Here is a 23965-nt window from a genome sequence, read left to right as displayed (position 1 = left end):
TCCTCATCCTTTACCATTATAGTCTATACCTCGTCGATTTTGTTAGATTCCTCCACGAAATTTCAAATGGTCAAGAGGGAGCTCCCGTCCACTTTAGAAGCTTCGAGGTTTTTCTCTGATGCCATAAGAGCAAGGATATCTTTCGACCATCCTTAACGAAGACAAACATTATCTCGCCCTCGATGGGTCACATCACGGTCTAACTGCAATAGTCAACCGAGTAACATATGGCATGCTTCCATGTCGATCACTTCACAAAGTATCTGATCCTTATAAGTTTTACCAATTGAAAACGAGACAGTGCATTGTTCAATTATTTTGGTCTCGTTTACCCTTTTAATTTAACCAATTAAGTAAGGGGAATGATGTTTTGTCATAGGTAGCTATAACTTTTCCACCATCACTTTCGAGACAATGTTCTTGCTACTACCACTGTCTATGATCACATCATAGACTTTTTCGTTGACGGTGCACCGCGCACGAAATATATTGTGTCGTTGTAGATATAACTCCTTCCGTGGGGTATACAGTAATCACCTCATGACCAAAGACTCGTCACGATCCTTGGCCATCCATCCTTCACCACCAGCTCCTTCCTCAGTGGTTTGTATATCTCGTATGACATGCAATTTATTAGGGAGTTCATTGAGCACAATCGCCTTGAACTCCTGAAATACTGGTTTTAAATCCTCCGGGATGTTCATAGGCTCCATATATTTTTCTTTTTCAACTAATGTATCTACATCTCCTGTTTCCTTAAATTGCTTAACGAAATCATGTTTGGGTATAGGAGACTGTTCCTCAACCTTATAAGTCTTGGGTTGGTTCTTTGTTCCCATACGGGTGAGGATAATCTTTTTACTATCTTTAATAAATATAAATACATTATCCCGACCTCTATGCGTAGCATCAATATTATATTGTCATAGTCGACCAAGTAACATGTGACAAGCTTCCATGTCAACTATGTCACACATTACTTCGTCCTTATAATATTTACCAATGGAAAAGGATATATGGTATCGTTCGGTTACTTCTGTTTTATTGACCTCCTTAATCCACCTAATTGTATACGGAGTTTTCAGTTGTAGCTTTTTCACCATTATTTTCGACACGAAATTCTCATCGCTCCTAATATCGATGATCACATTGCGAACTTTTTGGTATGCAGTGCACCTTGTTCGAAAGATGTTGTGTCATTGTAAATTTATCTCTACCTTTGGCATGTACAATGTCTTCCTCATGTTCACAGTGATGGCTTGCGATTCACCATTATTGATGGGTGCTCTACGAAAATCGGGGTTGTTTCATACCACGACCACAGGCGGTTGAGCATCGCCTTAGGCTCGGGGTGTAATTAGTGCATCCACAATATGGTTGAGGGTTGCCTGCAACCTTTGCATGGTCAACTGACTCTCCTAGTGGAAAGCTTCCATTTTTTTCGAAATATAATGAATCTCTATATCATCGTCCACAAAATTTTGGTTTATACCTTCGTTGTTTATCATCGGCCAAGGGGAGTCCTCGCTTTGATACCAATTGATACAAGGATGAACATGATGAGGTCGATCACCGTCTTCCTCAAGGACAACTACTTTGAATCCATAGAGCTTTTCTAGACTTCTCACAAAGACTTCTCGAATCCACGAGGAAAAAAGCAGAAAAATAGAAATAAATTCTATAAAATTCGTAATTTGCTTGATGAATGAAATAAACTAGTTCACAACCCTTTAAATAGGGATTCTAAGCAATGTGAGAAATTTTAGAATCAAACTACAACTAAAACTCATACAATTCACAACTTACTATAAATAGTAAATTTTTTATTTATAGTAAATGTCCTATGTGGCTTAACCACGTTATTCTCCTAATTTTTCTAAACACTTTTTACGTTGGACGCAACTCCTAAAGCCAAACGGATGACGAGTTATAATCAAATTAAAACTTACTAAAAATAGTAAAAATGAAAATAAACATGAAATTCGACCGTCGATATGATGGAATCTCACAAATTCGGCATGGGTAACCTGTCTTTGCCAAGTTGGTTGGCTAAAGTAGCTCTTCCTAACCTAAAATCATATATGGTACATCGAGTAACTCATTCTGGTTTGCGAGATATGCCTGTTTTAAGGTTCTGACGGTCTTGATGACTTCCACCTCTGATCGGGTCTTCTTTGGTTCATCTTAGACATGAAAGTGAACCCGCTCTACATCATAATCCCAACCATCTAATATTTTGTGCTTACACGCAGCCTAACACAATCGAGTCCAATAACTAGGAAGCCACCACGTGGCAGTAGATCATATGAAGATCACCATGAAATTCCTCTGGCCAATATGATCAGTGGAACAAAATTGTGGAACAGAAAGTAAGCTCTCTCCCAACAACACATGTTATCCATTCGAAAGGTGAAAGCATACTATTGTCATCACAGACACATGGCAGTATCCTATCGACCATAACTCATATAATAGCCTAAAGAAGCACACAAGACACGAGGTGGATATCTTCTCCTAAACTTGCAACAAATCATAATTAATAACTAGAAGATCATACAAGAATCCACAAAGATTTGAAGAAACCTGATCAGCTAAGCTTACCTAATGATTGACTGATTTAGTAGGAAATTAAAAAAGAATTCTTCTTAGGGATAAAAATATGATCGGACATAACTCTTAATTAAGCCAACTAATTGAGTGAAGATTGTGGAGGTCGAATTCGAGTACAACTCTCTAGATATAGCCTCACAATTTCTTTAACTTCAGCAGAGAACAAAGAACTCCAGGTCCTCACTAATCCAGTCTAAGCCAACGCTTTATTTTACATTTATATTGTCATTTATTTTTTATCATCATTTCTCTTTATTTTTTTAGTCCAATGCCTTTACTAATAGCTTCACAATTCGAAAAGATTTATGGGAAGTTGAATAGATTGCCAACAAGGCTCTTTTACCTGCGAGCTAAGAGATTTCATTGATCATTGAGTTTACAAAGTTCAATCAATGGCTCGACAAACATTTGGTTATTCCATAACGATTATCTTGCCTAAGGGCTCTTGATCAGATAACGAAATACTTGATCATTCACATTCCGCCTACTTTCTCACAAGATTGTTTAAGATCCGCCCATTATTGTTGAGAGTCAAATATTGCATATTAGACCCCAGTTATTACCTGATTTTACGAGCATGATACCGTTTAATGCCCTATTTTAATTATGTTTGTGATACAGGGTATATTTAGGAGCTTGGATTGGAAAAGGATACTAAAAGCATGGATTTAATGCTCATAAATTACCAAGGCAAGGGACAGACCCCAGGGGACCGAGATTGAAGAATTTACATGCCAGAGATTTGAGAAAATCAAGGCAGTCACATTAAAGAGGCCTGAAAATCATCTAGAATGCAAGATCATAGGGGTCCCACCATCCGATTGACTTGAAACTTTATATATGGCCTGAGGACTATAAATTAACAGTACATGTCAAATTTCAGCCATTGGATCCATGCAGAAGTGGCCCAATGGATAGATCAGACCCTTAAATCCCAATTTCAGGCCCACCTGATATCTGGATATGCTTCAATTTTGGTCTCAACACTTAAAAGAGGTGACACAACGAATGGATGGAATGGATTTCTCATAAACATCTCAATGGACTGCACACATGATATGCGTGTACACAACGCATACAGCTCCCGCGCCACACCAGATGGTCAGTCCGATTAAACCTAGGCTGACCCGTCTCTCTCTCTCTCTCTCTCTCTCTCTCTCTCTCTCTCATCTGCGCAGAACACCCAGTGGACCCCCCTCTCCAATTGGGTTTTTGATTGTGGGCCCCACCCATCATCCATATGGACAATAAGAGCCATCCATTGTGACCAAAGGGGGGGGGGGGGTGACCCTCACCTAGGTGGCCGTTTGGCCCCATGAAAACATTGCACGTACATGAAGACTCAAATGCAAGATGGACGGTAGCATAAGTCCTGTGGGCCACACCGAAACTGATCCAAAACCATCCCTATCCGACCGGTTTTTTGAGGTGAGCTCAGTGAACGGAGTGGATTTCCTGTCAGGCCTCGAACGTGGACCCCACCAATCTCCCAGCACAAGACGTCCGCACGTCTGTCCACTAGGAGTTGAGGTGGCCCACCACGATCACCCAATGGATGATTCGAGACGTCCATCATGTCCAGTGGAGGGCACCAACCAAAACCCTTTTGTTCTGGTGCAACCATCCACAAGAACAAGATTGTAAAGCAAGGAATAAGTTGCCACGTCCATTAGTGGTGTGGTCCACCCAGAACTCGAATCTACTTCAATCTTGGAAGAGTGGCCTAAATTGACACCATGAAACTAGTGGACAGACCTGATTCTTCAGTAACCAGAGAAGATGGGCCCCACCAAGCATCAACGCAAGATGATTTCTTTTCTTGTGCACTCAGATCGTTTTCTGCTACGTAAAGAAAAGTTACGCACTTCTTCCCACCGCCTCTGGCTCTCAACCGACTCATGAAGCCTATAAAAGGAGATCAGATCTGGACGTGGAGGGGATCCCTTAGACATGGAGATCATTCAAGCAACCGTGGAGGTAAGGGTGGAGCGTGGGAGCACAAGAGGAGTCTTCCTCCTCTTTTTCTTCTTTAGTTTCTTCTTTCTTTTCATGTCTTGCTAGGTCTTTATCCTGATTATGTCAGGCTAAACCTCTTAGCTAGGGCTAAGAGGTGAAGCTTATAGCGTGATTGGGATGTTTGTTTGGTTTTTATTCATGTTTTGTTGAATTCTTTTGGATTTTAGTTTGATTATGAAGGTGTACTTTTAGTTTTTAATAGTTTGTTATGACCTAAATTACAATGGATCTGCGATAACTTTAAGTATGTTCTTTCCATTATTGAGATTGTGAAATTAGTAGGACCTGTTGTTCACCATTGTCCCATGGGCATGGTAGGGTGACGGAATCCTTCCTAACCTTCACAATTCTCTTATGATTGGCTGTGAGATTGGTAAATTGTTGTTGTTTACTATCGTCTCCTGGGCATGGTTAGGTGACGGGATCACTTCCAAATATTTACCAATCTTATCTGTTGATGATTAGATCCATGAGAAGTTCAGAGATCTGACAAATCTCTTCTTACCAATTGGATAAGATAGGACTCTGATTCCAGTTGTGTCCTTAAATCATTACAAGGTAGCTTCCCAATTGCTACAAGTGGATCTTTAGCACCCTAGTTTCCCACCTTTAAATTTCTAAGTTTTAATTTGATATTTCACCATTACTCTCTTAAAAGCCTCTTATTTAGATTTCATCTTCGCCTAGTTCTAGTTCAAGTTACTTTCAGATTACGCACAAGGTTCAGTCCCTGAGTTTTTGACCTCGGTCTTACCGAGATTATTACTACATCGCAACTTGAGGTGTGAACAAGTTTTTGGCGTCGTTGCTGGGGATTGACAGTTACGTTTTTCTAGGATTAGCTAGTTTTAGAATTAGGTTAAGATTAGGGTTTTTCTAGGTTTAGGTTTTTCTATTTGATTTTTATAAACTAACCTAACTTTCTTGTTTTGTAGGATTTTGATATAACTTCCTAAATGGGTAATCTCTTTCTGATCTCTCTATTTTGCTATTTTTAGGATTTTGTTTGACTTTTTTTTGTATTTTTAGAAAATTTCTAATTCTGGGATCTCTTTTATCTTTAGAAACTAACTTACTTTCTAATTTAAATTTAGCACTTTCCTAATTTGTTTTTAGAAACTTTCTATTTTCCTTTTTAGAAATTTTTCTTTTTTTAAAAAGTAGTTTACTTTCTATTTTAAGTTTTAGAAACTTTCTATTTTTAGAAACTGACTTGTTTTATTTTCTTGTGTAGGACCTTAACATAGAACTCCAATCTGATAACTTCTTTCTAACTTCTCCTCTACCAACTTTCCATATTGCTATAGGATTTTTCTTTTATTTTCTTTTAGAATTAGATTTAGAGTTAGGGTTTCACCATGTATATGCAAGAATGGGAACATCAATATGCTAAGATAGCTAAGAGACACTGGGAAGGGATGTATGATGATTATGATAGAAATCAACCTATGTCTCAGAATTTTCCTGAAACAATCATCGATAACCAACTAGAGTATAACGCACCATTGGTTAAGAAGTCCTTACACGATCATATATGGGAGAACAATTACACCCCACAGACAGTACGTGAGTGTTGGGGTTATCATAACTATGGGAGTGAGAATTATTATCACCCATCTGATAAAAAGAAAACAATGCGTGAATATATTATGAATGATAATATATATTACCAACCATTAGATTCTCCCATCTATGATCTGTATAACTATAATCAGTGGAAATATCAATGTTGGGAAGATGAACCAGCAATATATCATAGTGATAATTCTCTTGGGTCCTTTACCTTTGAAACTTAATCAGAAACAATCCAAGAGGATTAACTTCAGAAACTCATGAATGCACAAGAGCAGTTCAATCAAATTGTCATACAATCATGTGAATTGCTCAAATCCTCAATTCAAAGAATTCAGTCACACCTTACGAAGGAGGAAGAGGCTAGGTTATCCCAGCCTCAACCTAATCTAGAAACACAATGTGAAGAAAGTGATCATAACTCGCTTGTGGAAGAAACTGAAATTACGAATGAGGAGTTGGATTCCATTAATGAGCATATGGTTCAATTTCTCGATGAGTTGATCTCGATGACTGTCCAAAGGCATGACCAAGATATGTGAGTGTCTTTCAAATACAATGATAATGACACACTTCACTCACATGACACACTTGATTTCAATGATGAGGAAGAGGTTAGTTTATCCAAACCTCAACCTAATCTAGGAATAGAATATGAGGAATGTGATCCCATCCCAATTGTGCACTGCACAGAATTAGACGATCATGAGTATTGGGATGACAATCATGAATGTGCAGCCAAATTCCCCTAGAATCAATCTCAAGTATGGTCCAGGTCAATGATCAAGAAGTATACGAAGTGATCGGTCATAAGGATCTATCCCACTCATCTAACCTGCCTGATTTAAATGTGGAGGATGAGCTCCTTACAACCGACCCTTCTAACTTTTGTGAGACATGTTTGGATCACTTTTCTGAATTGAATAATGATATGATTTGGGAAAGGGACGAGTTGCTCGATACGACTCTGGAATTTGAAACCACCCAATTGAGGCTATCATCTGAGCTGTATACATTTGATGATTCAATGCCTAGACTGAGTAGTTTCAATGAATAGAGTGTTCACATCAATGCTTCCCTTGTTGATCTTCAATCTATTTGTGTAGGGCAAGAGCAAGAGAGCATGCGTCCATCCATTTTCAGAGACGATGGAATCCTTGAGCAGATCGTCACGAGCTTCAATATGGAAAATAAGTCACCCTCAGCTGAATTTCCCAGCTCTTTGGATAATTGCTTAGCACACTTTGCAGATTCAAACGATCTCATGATAAAAGACATAGTGAATGCCTTACAAGACAATATCTCGGTAGTTGTCACGGACCGAGAAAACCCTTATTCTGAAGCCCCTCTTTCCCCAGATATTGAATATTTACCATTAAAGGAGGAGCTGACAATGGAACCGAAGTCTGGAACTTCGGAATGTATTGAGACTACATCACTTCCTGAAATTTTTTTTTGAAATTTATCTACCTGTAATCTCTGATTCACTATGGAATACTAACTTTGAAACTTTTTCTGACACAGGTGAATCATATATACTTTCGATACCTCAGGCGATGCAATGACAATTTTTTGATAAGGTCTATAGATTTCTTTAGAACTTTATGCTCTAGGGCATCTAAGCCTATTGCAAAAAGGGCTTTTGGATGATCTTATTGACAAACCTACTGAGAAATTTATCACGATATTGGCCGGAAGAGGAATCATGCGGCATGACTGAGTAGTTTTTCCCTTGCTTCCATAGGACTAGGATAGTTTGCTTAATGTCGTTCTAGGTTAGTTGGTTTTATGTTATTAGGTTAGTTTGTTTTCCCGTTGTTTTAGGATATTTTACTTTTGTTGGTTTCACGCTTGTGCTAACCCACTCTCACGCTGATATCTTTGGAAAGCCTCTTGATTCTTTCATCCAGGTACTATCTTTCCATCACTCCCCTTTTACTTCCGTTGTTCCATGTGTATTGCATGCTTATTTCTTTTATATTGAGGACAATGTAGATTTTAGGTTGGTAGTGGGCAATTAGGCAATTAGGTCACCTAATAGGTGTTTTCTCGATCTTGAGCAAAAAATTGTGGAAATTTTTAAATTTTTTTGAAAATTCTTGTGAATTCAAAGTGATTTTGACGACCATCGTTGATTTAAAATTATAAGATACGGAGTGTTGGGGATTTACGTCTCTTGGATTTAGCTATCTAATAGATTCCATAGTTAAGTTCGAATTATCAATCCATGATTAGAAGTTTTAAACATTGATTGAATCATGATTTCACATGTCACATCTTGCTTACACATTAAGGTTTCAATTCGATATTGAAGGATTAACTTGGTAATCATTAAGCATTAAAGGAACCAACCTAAGAAATTTTACCATCAGCTTATAAAAAAGAACAGAAAGGGTTGAGCAAATGGTCTTCACCATAGGTTTGCTCCCTATAGGTGATGATTTGATTCCCCAAGGTTGACATTCGAAAAGGGGTTGGGCAAATGGTCTTCACCATAGGTTTGCTCCCTATAGGTGAGGATTTAATTCCCCTCCTTGGCATTATTTTTAATGGAAAAATAAAAGGTTAGTAGAATGAAAGGATCTCTTAATGATGATAAGCCGAGATTACACTATACACCCATGGAACTCAATGTTTAGAATTTTTTTCTAATTGAAGGATTAATACATTGAACTTAATTATGAAGTTTACCATGTGCTTGAGTCCAGGAGAAAGTAATGAGCAACATTCATGAATCTTAGACTTCTAGTATCTATATTGTTTTCAAAAAACACTCGAGTTTATAGAAATTGTCCTATAATTCTCAACTTATTTTTCACATACTTTCCTCGGGACTAGCAAAATGTTGGTTGGAAGTTGTGTTAAGGGTCAAATATTGCATATTAGACCCTAGTTATTACCTAATTTTACGAGCATGATACCGTTTAACGCCCTATTTTAATCGTGTTTGTGATACAGGGTGTATTTAGGAGCTTGGACTGGAAAAGGGTACTAAAAGCATGGATTTAATGCTCATAAATCACCAAGGCAAGGAATGGACCCCAGGGGACCGAGATTGAAGAATTTACATGCCAGCGATCCGAGAAAATCAAGTCAGTCACATTAAAGAGGCCTGAAAATCATATAGAATATAAGATCACAGGGTTTTCACCATCCGATTGGCTTGAAACTTTATATATGGCTTGAGGACCATAAGTTAACTGCACACGTCAGATTTCAGCCATTGGATCCTTGTAGAAGTGGGCCAACGGACAGATCAACCCCTTAAATCACAATTTAAGGCCCACCTGATATCTGGATATGCTTCAATTTTGGTCTCAACCCCTTAAAAGAGGTGACACAATGAATGGACGGAACGGATTTCTCATAAACATCTCAATGAACTACACACATGATGCGTGTGTACACAACGCATACAGCTCCCCCGCCACACTAGATGGTCAGCTCGGTCAAACCTGGGCTGACCCGTCACTCTCTCTCTTATTTACGCAGAACGCCCAGCGGACGCCCCTCTCCGATTGGGTTTTCGATTGTGGGCCCCACCCATCGTCCATATGGACAATCAGAGTCGTCCATTATGACCAGAGGGGGGGGGGGGTCACCTAGGTGGTTGTTTGGCCCCATGAAAACATTGCACGTACATGAAGACTCAAATGCAAGATGGACGGTAGAAGCATAAGTCCCGTGGGCCACATCGAAACTAATCCAAAACCGCCCATGTCCGACCGATTTTTCGGGGTGAACTCAGTGAACGGAGTGGATTTCCTGTTAGGCCTCGAATGTGGACCCCACCAATCTCCTAGTGTAGGACGTTCACACGTCCGTCCACTGGGAGTTGAGGTGGCCCATCACGATCACCCAATGGATGATCCGAGACGTCCATCATGTCCAGGGGAGGGCGCTAACCAAAACCCTTTTGTTCTTATGCAACCATCCACAAGAACGAGATTACAAAGCAAGGAACAAGTTGCCACGTCTATTAGGGCCCGTTTGGCTGGGTGGTTTGAAATGGATTGATTGGTATTAGGGTGGATGGCATGGATTTCTAGGTAATGATGGTGTTGTCAGTGGATTGTCTTGAGATCCATGGGATTGCTATATCCAGTCTGTTTGGCACGCCCGACTAATCCGGGATTAAACCTTGCCATCCCTTCCAATCCCATTGAACCAAACATGTCTCAGGCAAATTTGACTAGATTAAGGTGGATTGAATGGGATTTAAAGGTAATGATGGTGTTGTCAGTGGATTGTCTTGAGACCCATGGGATTGGGATAAGATCACCGACTCTGTTTGGCACGCCCAGCCAATCCCGGGATTTAACTTCAAATCCCTTCCAATACCATCCAATCGCTTCTAATCCGACCGGCCAAATGGGCCCTTGGTGGTGTGGTCCACCTAGAACTTGAATCTACTTCAATCTTGGAAGAGTGCCTAATTGACACCACGAAACTAGTGAACAGACCTGATTCTTCAATAACTAGAGAAGATGGGCCCCACCAAGCATCAACGCAAGACGATTTCTCTTCTTGCGCACTGCGATCATTTTCTGCCGCATAAAGAAAATTTACACACTTCTTCACACAGCCTCTGGCTCTCGACCGACTCATGAAGCCTATAAAAGGAGATCAGATTTGGACATGGAGGGGATCCCTTAGATGTAGAGATCATTCAAGCAGCCGTGGAGGCAAGGGTGGAGCATGGGAGCACGAGAGGAGTCTTCCTCCTCTTTTTCTTCTTTAGTTTCTTCTTTCTTTTCATGTCTTGCTAGGTATTTATCTTGATTATGTCAGGCTAAACCTCTTAGCTAGGGCTAAGAGGTGAAGCTTGTAGCGTGATTAGGATGTTTGTTTGGTTTTTATTCATGTTTTGTTGAATTCTTTTGGATTCTAGTTTGATTATGAAGGTTTACTTTTAGTTTTTAATGGTTTGTTATGACCTAAATTACAATTGATCTGTGATAGCTTTAAGTATGTTTTTTCCATTATTGAGATTGTTAAATTAGTAGGACATGTTGTTCACCAACGTCCCATAGGCATGGTAGGGTGACGGAATCCTTCCTAACCTTTTCTCTTATGATTGGCTGTGAGATTGGTAAATTGTTGTTGTTTACCATCGTCTCTTGGGCATGGTTAGGTGACGGGATCACTTCCAAATCTTCAGCAATCTTATCTGTTGATGATTAGATCCATGGGAAGTTTAGAGATCTGACAAATCTCTTCTTATTAATTGGATAGGATAGGACGCTGATTCCAATTGTGTCCTTGAATCATTGCATGGTAACTTCCCAATTGCTACAAGCGGATCTTTGGCACCCTAGTTTCCCACCTTTGAATTTTCTAAGTTTTAGTTTAATATTTCACCATTACTCTCTTAAAAGCCTCTGATTTAGATTTCATCTTCATCTAGTTCTAGTTCAAGTTACTTTCAGATTACGTATAAGGTTCAGTCCCTGAGGATTCGACCTTGGTCTTACCGAGATTGTTACTACATCACAACTCTATACTTGGGGTGTGAACAATTATCCATAACCATCTCACTTACAAAACACATCGGCTATACAAACATTTGACTATTTCGCAATGATCGTCTTGCCTACGAAGCTACCAAAGTGTAAATGAGATGATCGTGTTCAACAACAGTTTTGCCTCCAAACAAAACAGATGCTAATCATAATTTTCATTTATTATTATTATACTTTTATAAGCAAATAACAATGACATATATATTGTTTTATTGACTGTGGACAAAGTATTTCTTTTATTAATATGAAATCATTATCAAACTAAGTTAGCTATCACGTGTGCTTAATTGAAAATCATTGCTCCAAGGCAAAAATAACTCACTAGAAGGACAATTTCTCCCCTTTGCCAATTTCCTTATCCTTCACGATTGGTAGTTGAATAGACGATCTTGTTCACCCAAGCCCAATCACTTGGTCTCTTTAGCATCTGGGTCACAAGGCTTCAGTTGGAGTTGAGCTAACATTGGCTTTGGAACACCTAGCTAGCACATATGCACATGTATGTAACATGTGCGACTGAATTCGAAACTAACAATTTGGATGTTTTCACACTGAATGCCAACCATTACTGATCTTCATATTTTATGTAGCATTTATTTTTATGCCAAAAACAATGTTAATTTTTGAAAGACGACATGTCCATCATTTGACCTCTGAAATGAATGGTTTCAATCTAGCTCGTGCATGTCTCATGTCTAGGTTGACTCTATTGGAAATAAACCCATATGACTCACTTATGGGCAACCACTAGTAGGTGGGTCCCACATGTTCATATATCAAAAATTCCTTTTTTAAATTTCTCTCATGAATTCAAATTAAATTTAAAATTCAAAATCTTACCAATTAGATTGGGATGAAAGACAGATAACGTACAAGATGGTTGTTATGTCAAAATTTCATATGAGGGATTGAGATACATGTGCTCTAATAAATAACAAATAAATTTCAGACGGAAGAACGTTCATCATTAAAATTTTCATTTATCTGAGTTCTATACTTTAATTACATCCCTTTCAGAAGTTCCTTGATTCTAAAACAAGATATATTTAAATATGCATCATTAAATGAAAGCTAGAAAGCAATTCCAGTAGCATTTTGGCCCCTGTTTGCAGTCCACCAAAGTGATGGAAGTGTTGCGTGGGTTTAGAACCCCATCTTCATGCTTTAAAAATGCGATTGAATTGTCCTAGGCTGGAAACATACTCAACACTTGACCCAGTATATAGTCAACACTTGACCTAGTAAAACTAGGGGCAGTTGCGTGGTCACATAAAACAACCGAGTTCGCAGCTGTGCAACTCCTTAGGACTTTATGCCTTCTCCTTATTCCTTCGTGAGGTACAACTGAATTGGTAAGTGCATGAACTCTGAGGAAGGACTTATTATGCAATTATTCCTTGGTACCTTTCAATTGTTTAGATAGAATCTTTGAGGAAGCTCTGGATTCTCAAAAGTTCCCAAATGAAAGGGTTGGGGGGTATTTATAACCATTCACACATGTGAAACCCAATTTTTGCACAACTCGATATTGTTTCTCATAAAGAAAAAAAAAATGAATTAAAATTATTGGGCAGTCATGCAACTTTTCTTTGTTGTGCAGTCGCACAACATGACTAAAATAATGAACATAGCCTGACTTGTCTTTTGACCATTCTATTTCTGCATAGTCACTAATTTCTTTGCACGGCCACACAACATTGCCTTGTTGTGCGGCCACTTAACATGACCCTGATGATTTTTTATGCCTTAACATATGCCCCCTCGATCCCCTTTGATCTCTTCGAAGATGGAATCAGAGGTCGATCAATTTCTCATCAATCACTTTGATTAGAAGTGCAAAATGTCATGCTAAGTGTCTGTCAGGCGACCTTTACTATTGCGAGGCTAACATAGTTGCACGGTTGACACAGTTGTGTAGCTAACACAGTTGCATAGTCAGGTCCGTGTAACTTTATTAGGTCCAGTGCCTATATAAATGCCCTTTGCCATTTAGTTTGCATTCATTCGTCATATTTCCTGTTATTCCATCTTTCGTTGATATAGTTGTGCTACCGCGCAACTTCCCTTCGCTTTGGCAAAAAAAAAAAAATTAAGTATCAGAACTCCGTGCAACTGACTTCGTAAACTAGCGCAACTCCTTCATTTCGTGCAAGTCCTCTATTCTCGTGTAATTCCTCTATGAACTCGCACAATCCCCATTCTTTAGCATTCCTCCCTTATTTCTTCTAAGAAATTATCCCTTCTTAATCTTCTCTAAAGCTTACTTTCCTCTTTTAAAAGTTTTTAACTTCTTAACTTTCTCTCCCTTCCTGTTTCAAACCAAAAAAAAAAAAAACAAAACCATGAACACCCCTAGAGCTACTTCAGGATCTCCAACTCTTCTACCCAAACAAGGAGCCAAGCACAACCTTCACCCGGAGCTTCTTAGCCCTCCTAGTCACCTTCTCCATCAGAACGCCCTATTAAAAGGGCCAAGACTACAATTAGCAACCCGACTTTATTCAAAATCTGGCAGCGCAGGAGATAAATTTTTTAGAACAGGTCGATCATTTGCCAAGTCTGATTTGGAAAGCCATCATTATCAGTGACATAGAAAGACCACCCAAGAAGCGTCTCAAGTCTAACTGGGAAGAGTGGTTGAAGAACACTTCTAATATTCACACTGTTAGCACCAAACCACCAGCCAGGGAAGATATCCCACCTCTAAATCTCTTGTGGAAGAAGCAAAAGAAGAGTAAAGATCAACAACTGCAAGATAAAATCAAAGAATTCAATAAGCAAAGCCTGTTGAATTCTTCTGATAACGTCAAAGTATCCTAAAGTATGATCAAGTTCAACAGTCTGTTCAAGGACAAGATGATTATGATTCCCATAAATCTTTTCCACCACTTGTCTATCTATCCTTCAGAGCAAGCTGACAAATAGAATGTCCCGCAACAGGATTCTTTTCATAGCCCATTGGGTCATCAAGGAACACAACATTTTGGAGGCCTCATTGGTTGAAAAAGGTTCTAGACAGCGAACCAGAAAGACTTCTTCAATGAGGTTTTTTATGCCAAGCTGCAACCCTCACCACCTCTTCGCGACACATTACTTCAATACCTTGAAGTAGCAATACCGTACTTATGACATTCCTACCCTCTGGGGGCACCTAAGAGTTTCATAACCATGGCTTTCTTGGGCTACCCACATAATACAATGCTTGGGCAAAGACGATCATCAAGAGGCATTCTGAGACCCTGATCAAGATAGGCATTATAGATGCCATCGAAATTACGTCTAATTACTTTTGTCGTGATGTAACTGATCGAACCCAAAAGTTGACAACCCCAAGTGCATGGCTGCAATGTAGTAATAACTCGATGAGACCAAGGTCGAATCTTCAGGGAATTGAGAACACAACCTAGAACTAATCTAAAGGTAAAGGATGTCTGAGTTTTTAATCCAGTAAGGTAAAAAGGGTTTTAAAATAATAAAAATAAAAGGCTTAAGGATCCAGGAGTCCCCTTATAACAATCACAATATTTCATTTATTGATTCAATGTATAACTCAATTGGAATTGAAGTCCTATCATATTCAATCGGAAGATAATTCTATTAAACCAATCATCAACACTAATATGAATATGAATTCAATTGAGCGATTCTCTCATGAAGCACTCGGATCTCAATCACATGGAATTAAAAGCATTTAAATATGCGACATAACTTTTAAGTGTTCATCATATTTTATATGCACTAAGTTATGTGTTTCATGTGCTACCGTACATGGTTAGTTGCCTCACAACATTTTTAAGCACCCTCATGGGTCATATGTAGTACTATGCATTTTCAAGCACCATACAAATGTAATATTATAATTTTATCAATGCTCTTACTCCAAAGTGCTTAATAAACCACTCCAAAATAGCTAGTCAATGTTAGTTATGTGAGGTAGCTTGGTTTTAGGTTAGCATATGGTAGGAATAGATTATCATGAACAAATAGCTTACCAAGAACTGAATCTTGCATGTAACCAAAAGACTCTGTTTGAGACTTGATGAAAGGTTATCTTTGTTAGAGTATGGTCATGCAAGCACGTGATTTCTCTCCTTTGATGGCCATGCTTGAACAATGGATAATAGCCTAAACATCACATAAGTTAGATAATTTACTGTCCATTAATTTTATTAGTGTGACCGAGTGAATGGCTTGGATGCCTTAGACATGTGACGTGTTAGAAAAAAGAATTTTTTTTTACAAAAGACTACTTATTAATATAGAATTTACATTCCATACCTTTTTAAAAATGGTTTTCCAATAATTGAGATAATAACCAAGCCAATACCTTTCATCAATAGTTGGTGTACAAGCAAATGGGTCTATGGCTTGGGTGGGCCTCACCATGATGTTTACATAAAATCCACCCTGACCACTGGTGCTTCACCCCATGTTTGGCCAAGAACTAAAAAATTAGCTTCATCTATGATTTGGGTGGGCCATATGATTGGAAACTATGTATATAGTGTATAGGGCAACACTCGCCCTCCAAATTGTTCCCATTAATATGGCCCAACTGAATCACATATGGGTATGATTTTGGGCCATAGATGTAAATTCTTATGTGGAATCTAACTGTTGGAGTGGATTTCATATCATTATCACAGTGGGCCCTATAAAAATCAAGGGTAGTGATGTAGAGTGGGTCGTGGACACTTTCATGTCCAAGACGGACCAAAGAAGGCCCGATCGAAGGTGAAAGTGATCAGGATCGTTAGAACATTAAAACAAGCACATCTCACAATTTGGAATGATTTATTCGATGTACCATATATGATTTTGGGGTAGGAGAAGCTACTTTAGCTACCTAACCTATTACAACAGGTTTCCCATACCAAATTTGTGAGATTCCATCAGATCGATGATCGAAAATCCTTTTTAATTTTGTTTTTACTATTTATTGTAAGTTTTAGTTTGAGTATAGTTCTTCATCCTTTGAGCTTTAGGAGTTGTGTCTAACATGAAAAGTACTTAGAAAATTAGAAGAATAACATGGTTAAGCCAAATAGGACACTTACTATTTTAGGCCGAAAACCATGAAGTCTAGAGGAATCATGACCGTCTATAAATTTAAAGTTTACTATTTATAGTAAGTCATGAATTTTAGGGATTTTGAGTTCGAGTTTGATTCTGAAATTTTCTTGCAAGGTTTGGTATCACTATTTAAAGGGTTGTAAATTTGTTTTTATCATTCATCAATCAAATTTGATGTTTCTAGAATTTATTTCTATTTTCTTATTTTTCCCACGTGGATTCAAGGTATCTCTGTGAGGAGTCTGTTAGTGCACTCATTTTGCACCCTGGTTTGTCAATCACGTGAGTCGTTGTGTCGTAAAGTCGGTTGAGCTCTTAGAATGTGAAGACCAAAGACATAGCAGAGCAAAAGCATCAAGGTGGCAAGAATAGGTAAACAAGTGGCCTTGGTGATCCTAACCCTTGTCCCAAAACAACTCATTAACCTCTATATGATTTGGACCCAAATGGGAAAACTCACTTAGATCATCTATTCAAGCCATTCTAACTTCATATTTTCCATCATTCTAGAGTTGGCTTAAGGAAGAATGAAGTTGTTAAAGATTTAAAGGACAAAGAATTTAAACAGGAAAATCTATCCAATTAGGTAGCAGAATATTCCACCGAAAGTGACTGTTTTTGTCCAGCAACTTCAGGATATAATTTGGTACCACTGAAGCAAGTTCGATGATACCAAACGTATCTTCAGTAACATTGAGAACTAGCCATTTTCTATCTGTTAGATCTTTCTCTTTATAAAAGCGGCTTGTAGAAACATGTAAAAATGATGGATTAAGGCATTTTAGAGACTCTAATGCATCCCAAGCCTAATCTATAGCCTAGAACTCTTTTCCATTAAGATTCATATCCTCTTCCTTGTAATTTATCACTCAACAAGCATTCCATGCTTCTAGTAAGGAAGAACATGATCTCATGCCTTCTCTAGAGTATTGAGACCAACCGTTTAGATATATCTATAGTCTCTATGATACTCTAGAGTGTCCGTCGGTTGAATTACCTAGGATAAACAACTTCCCATTAGTTGTAGGAGATTCAACCTACTCCCATCACCTTAGTCATCTTGAAGAATCAAATGTAAAGAGATTGATCGTGGAGCTGAAGCCTTGGTGAAGCAGCGACAACATGATTGGGGGAGCATTGGGGAGCTGATTGAAGCATGAGAGAGCAAAGATCAAGCAACCCAAGAAGAGCTACAAAAAGGGACTCAATTTGACAAATAAGTGTCATTGTTAGGAGTCTAAAAGTTAGCCTCCTTCCTTATGAAGGATTGAGGCTAAGAGTTTGCTATCCACAAACTCGACTAGGTTTGGGATTAAGACATTAGTTTGTGTGGCCTAAATTGTTGGGTTTAGAAGTAGGACCCTGGCTCTTGTGAAGAACATAAATCTTAGGTTAGGGATTTAGACCTTGGCCTGTGTGGCCTAAATTATTGGGTTCGGGAGTAAGACCCTTACTCTTGAGTAGAGTATAAATCTTAGGTTCGGGATTAGGACCTTGGCCTGTATGGCCTAAATTTTTAGGTTCGGGAGTAGGACTCTTGCTCTTGTGAAGAGCATAAATCTTAAGTTTGGGATTAGGACCTTGGCCGGTGGGCCTAAATGTGGGTTCTAAGTGTAGGGCTTTTTCTCTTGCAGAGAGCATAAATTTGAGTCATTGTGTCGGGTTGTAAAGGTTTGAGGTGAACCTGATTTGAAACCTCCGATAGTGAAATCCGATATACTCATGGGTTGAGTGCGTCCACCGGGAGTAGAGTAGGCACGTAGCCAAACCACTATATATGATCATATTTGGGATTGCTATTTACGCATTTATTTAATTATGTTTATGTATCTTGGATGTTTAAATATGATGCATGATTAGATGAATGTTTAGGATTGACTCGAATCACATCCCACACACTCATATATACTATCTTATTTAGGCTAGTTGCTTAACTTGCATATTTTGTGTAGCCTATGTGATTGGACCCTCAATTGGCATGGAAGCCTTTAGAATTATATTGTCTTGCTTAGTTTAATTGCAAATTAGTTTAAGTTAGGTAATCAGAATTTTAAATTGGCATAATTTTGAATTGGTCCTAATCACCCCCCCCCCCCCCCTTTCTAGGACTTAGTCTGCATTCTATAAGCTCCGTCATATTCCGTACTCGGACGCATTGTAGCTCATTACCACAATTTCAGAGTCTAGATAAGTTAGTGGATTCAGAGTACTTATTCCCTTAAGAACGATGGTGATCGACTCATCACATCCATCCTTGCGTCAATTGGTATCAGAGCGAGGACTCCCATTGGACCGATGACAAATAACGAAGGTATGGACCAAAATCCTGTGAACAGTGATTCATGAATTCGTTATCTTTTGGAAAGAATGGAAGCTTTCCACTAGGAGAGTCAGTTGATCATGCAAGGGCTATAGGCAACCCTCGACCATCTTGATAATACACTAATTCCACCCCGAGTCCAACGTGATGCTCAACCACCCACGGTTGTTTTATGTCATAACCCTGATTTCCGTAGAACACTACCAATGGTGAATCACATGGCTATCCCAAATGATTCGAGCTCTAGCGACGAGGACCTCGATGATGACTTTATTAGACGACCAGTCCATGGAGATGATCGTCTAGATCGCACTAAAAGAAATTATCGAGGTAAGGCCGAACTTTCTAGTTTTAATGGCTTATCACTTATAGAAGATTTCCTCGCCTGACTAGCCAAAGTAGAAGATATTTTGATTACATGGACGTGCCGGGGCATAAAAAGATAAAATTAAAAACATTTAAATTAAAATATTGTGCTTCTGTATGTTGGGAGCAATTATAACTCTCACGTGCCTGAGAGAACAAGGCACCCATCAGATCCTGGCCACGAATGAGATGCCTTCTTCGATCATGATTCCTCCTTAATGATTATGAGAAAGTATTGTTCCAGCAATACCAAAATTGCTGATAGGGGAATCAAACCGCCACAGATTACACCGAAGAATTCCAAAGCTTAGCAATACGAAATGACATGTCAGAAATCAAATCGCAGAAGGTAGCATGATTCAGAGGTGGATTACGATCGATGATTCAGGACCGAGTTCAGATGCACCCGTTCAGGATTGCGGATGAAGCAGTTAAGTTGGTAGGTAGGGAAGAAACATAGCTTGTAAGAGCCCCTACTCAGCCTTACCCTTCAACTCGGCCCCCCATGACAAGTCCCACACAGGATTCAGTGGTGACATGAGGAAAAGAACCAATAAGAGGATGTTCTTAACCACCTGCAACCGCAAACCATGATACGATGAGCGACTCATCTAAGCCTCAACGTGTAACACTCATAACAGCGGGTCTGAGTAAGATTTAAAATCCTTATAATCGGCCAAGGCCGAAACACTTGTTACCATTGTGGCCAACGGGGCTACTTATAAGATTTCAAATCCTTATAGTTGGCCAAGGCCAAACACTTGTTACCACTATGGCCAATCGGGCCACTTATCAAACACCTGCCCTCAACGTCCCATAGGCAATTGACCATTAATGAAAGGGGTACTGAAGGTGATGAAGAAGAAGAAGACCTTAACTTTGATGAAGATAAACAAGCCATTGAAGAAGGAGTTGGTGTCGAAGAATAGACGAATGATGATCATAGAGAATCCTTAGTCATGTGGCAATTACTATACACCTCATAGAAGGAGTTACATCCACATCAGCATAATATATTCTGTACACGATGTACCGTCAATGGCAGGGTCTGTTATGTAATCATAGACAATGGTAGTAGTGAGAACATCGTTTTAAAAGTGATGGTGGATAAGTTGTGGCTACCTATGACAAAACATCATTCCTCTTACTTGATTGGGTGGATAAAAAAGGTAAACGAGACCAAGGTAACTGTATAATGCCCTATCTCATTTTCAATTAGTAAAAATTATAATGATCAAGTACTTTATGATGTGGTCAACATGGAAGCATGCGATATGTTACTCGTTCGACCATGACAATCGGACCATGATGCAACCCACCGAGGATGAGACAATGTTTACGTCTTCATCAAGGACGGTTGAAATATGGTCCTTGCCCCTAAGGCACCGAAAAACTACCCTGAAGTTTCTAAAGCTGAGGGGAGTTTCCTCCTGACCATTTAAAATTTCATGTAAGAATCTAAGGAAACTGGCGAGGTATACGTCGCAGTGGTAAAGGGTGAGGAATCAGAGCCCTAAAACATTCCCCCAAGTTTAAAGCAATCACTGAATGAGTTAAAGGAGATTTGGCCTGAAGAGTTACCCGATGAATTACCCCTCATGCGGCATATCCAACATCACATAGACCACGTCCCTGGGAATAGCTGTAACATCCTGAATTTTCACTGTTTTAGATTTTCAAATCCTTAAATTTTTTTTATTAATTAACTTATAATACCACTTAATGACTATTGGCACTCAGTGTTAGTTTATACAGGAGTGGTACTAGTAAAAGATCGCACAAGTTCGTTTAATCAACTGTAGGAAGCCAACGAATCCACCCGATCATTTGAACAACAAGTTTAGCCCCATGATTTACTCATATAGGACCCAAATCTAACCGACCCATTGCTAACTAATTAAGACAATCAAGACTAAATTGAATATCTAACAAAAGCCGAGTCAGAAAAGGCTCGGATCTTGAATAATAGACTAAATCAACACCGTTACTCTTTTAGCCTAAAACCGATGGTTTAGATTAAGCATGACCAAATCTCCACTTTCACTAGTTATAAATAGGCCACACTATGGACATAGTTAATCTAAACCCTAATAATTGCCCCTAAGAAATCTCAATACCTAATTCATTTCAGAAATGCCCTGAATTTCCAAACAAGATCTAGACCGCTCGTTGGTGGGCCACTAGTTTCAAAATTATAGAATAATATCCATCTTACTAGGCTTGACTTCCATCGCGGGAGTCGGACCTGGGTGCTATCCAGAACCGCTCAACTTGAGTTAAAGGGCAAGTGCATGAGAAGTGCAAATACCCTAAAAGAATGAATTGAAACTTAAGTGAATTGGGTCGTCCACTCTTATGCAAAGTTGAGGATTTCGGACGGTCGGTTTACGACCAAACTTTACCCGTGGAGTAAGAATATTTCCCTGCTCATATCCGTATAGCCACGGCCCCGATCGACTATCGGTGACCGTTGAACAAACTTCTAATCGTATCTGTTGATCGGCGCATCCAAATGGCGGGCCGATCGTATCCATACGAAGATCATCATTAAGGCTAGCCATCCTATGGTGTATATCGACTTGTACACCCCATAGTGAGCTCTAGAGCTTAGAAAGACCCTCTCATAGGTCTAGTATAGTAAAAACCCAACACTTGGGGTCATTTGCACCAAATCTGGCATTATAAAAGGGGCTTCTTTTGGGCACCCCTCTCCCCATACGATTTTGCCCTAGAGAAGGAAAGAGAGAAGAGAGAAAAGGGAGAAGAGAAAGAGGAGAAAGGAGGAGAAAGAGAGAGGAAGAAGGAAGGAAATGAGTGTGAGGTAGGAGGTAGGGCCCAAGGAAGCTTGGAACCTTAGAGAAATATCTTCCCCCTCCCATATCCACAACTATAAGCCACTTTCATCCGAATGGAGAGGTAAGCACCCATCATTTTTAGTAATCTTTGGGGTTGATCTAGGAAATGCATGTAACCCTAACATGCAAGGACATTGCTTTAAGATTCCGGCCAATCGACACCAAGTTCGGCGCTTCTAGGTCGTTTTCCAAGTCTTCAACGATCCATAGGTACAGACTATTGTTCTTAGGTGGCCTAGCACCAATTCTAGTATGAGTTTAATGATTTTAATTGCTTAGATGCTATACTTGAAGAATCTAGAGAAACCCTAGGAATTGCATATTTGTTGGGTTTGTATGGAATTGTATATTTGGCTCTCATATGATGTTGTTCCTGCCTCTCACATGATTTTGTGTATGGATGATTACATGCTCATGCCTTGTTTGATTTTCTCATATGATGTGCCCTATAACATGCATGATTCATTTATTTTTGTGCATTTTGGTTCTAAGGGAGGTGAGAAGTGTTTAACTTCCTCACCAACCCACACAACACACACGCACCTTGTTCATGATATTATTAGCTTTACTTGTTGGTAGAAATTTGGAATTGAATGTTAAGAAATATGAGAACATGATGTTGTTTATGCAAGATGATACATTGATAGTTGACATGTTATGAATCACCACCCAAACCCTTGGGTTGGTCAGGAATACGAGGAGAGCGAAGGCGGCCCCGTTGGTAGGACCACCTTGAAGCTAAACCCATGGATGTGGGTGAGTGCGGGTGGGCGACAGTAGTTAGACTACATGGGTCACTTGCATCCGATGTCGTTCTCCCACGTACTTGCCTGGACTCGTGCGGTCTAGCCTCTTATCTGACCAACCTTATTTGTTAACCCTGTTTGCTCACACATGTATGGAACTTGAAATACCCTACAACCATTGTAGCCCATTAATAACCCACTTGAAATTAGTCCACAGCCTCATGAGCCGGGCATGGTGGAATGGGATACTGTATCCGAGTTGTCGGCCTACGCTGGGGTACCGCGCCTCCCCGTAGTGACCGTGAGCGATCCCTTTCTCTTGGCACTCCTCATGTGCTTAAAGTCAGGGATGAGGAATGCGACGGGATCACGGACCGCGGGGTCTCGGCCTCACGCATTGGGGGGTCTTGGCCTCGCACCCAGTTTAGGGCATTAATACATGGGGTGTACCAAATTTCCCAATCTGCTGGATGAATGGACCTAACTAATAACTCTACTAACACGATCGCATTGCATCGCATTAGTTAGGGTGGCGACTCGGCAGTCAAGGTCACACTGAGAGAGTGTTGTCATACGCAATCGTTAGATGGAGTTGCTCGAGGGAGCGTTGTGGTGAGGGCATGCATCATATCATCCTGCATGCATGTACATTAATAAGACTATTTAGATGTTTATGGTTGACTGCTTTTCATTAAGATCATATTATAATTGATGCCTGTGATAACTTAAGAGTAATAGCACCCACTGAGTTAATCACTCACTCCCACTCTGGGACGGTGTTTTAAAATACCAACCAGACCCGTTCATAGATGCAGGTGACTTAGGACTGGAGGAGCCTGGTGAGGTGAGCCTCGAGGAGGAGGACGAGTTCTCCTACTTCCAGCC

The sequence above is a fragment of the Magnolia sinica genome, chromosome 3 (assembly GCF_029962835.1).
Source record: "Magnolia sinica isolate HGM2019 chromosome 3, MsV1, whole genome shotgun sequence".
Classification (NCBI taxonomy): domain Eukaryota; kingdom Viridiplantae; phylum Streptophyta; class Magnoliopsida; order Magnoliales; family Magnoliaceae; genus Magnolia; species Magnolia sinica.
The sequence above is the reverse complement of the archived record's forward strand: the minus strand, read 5'-3'. Positions refer to the sequence as shown.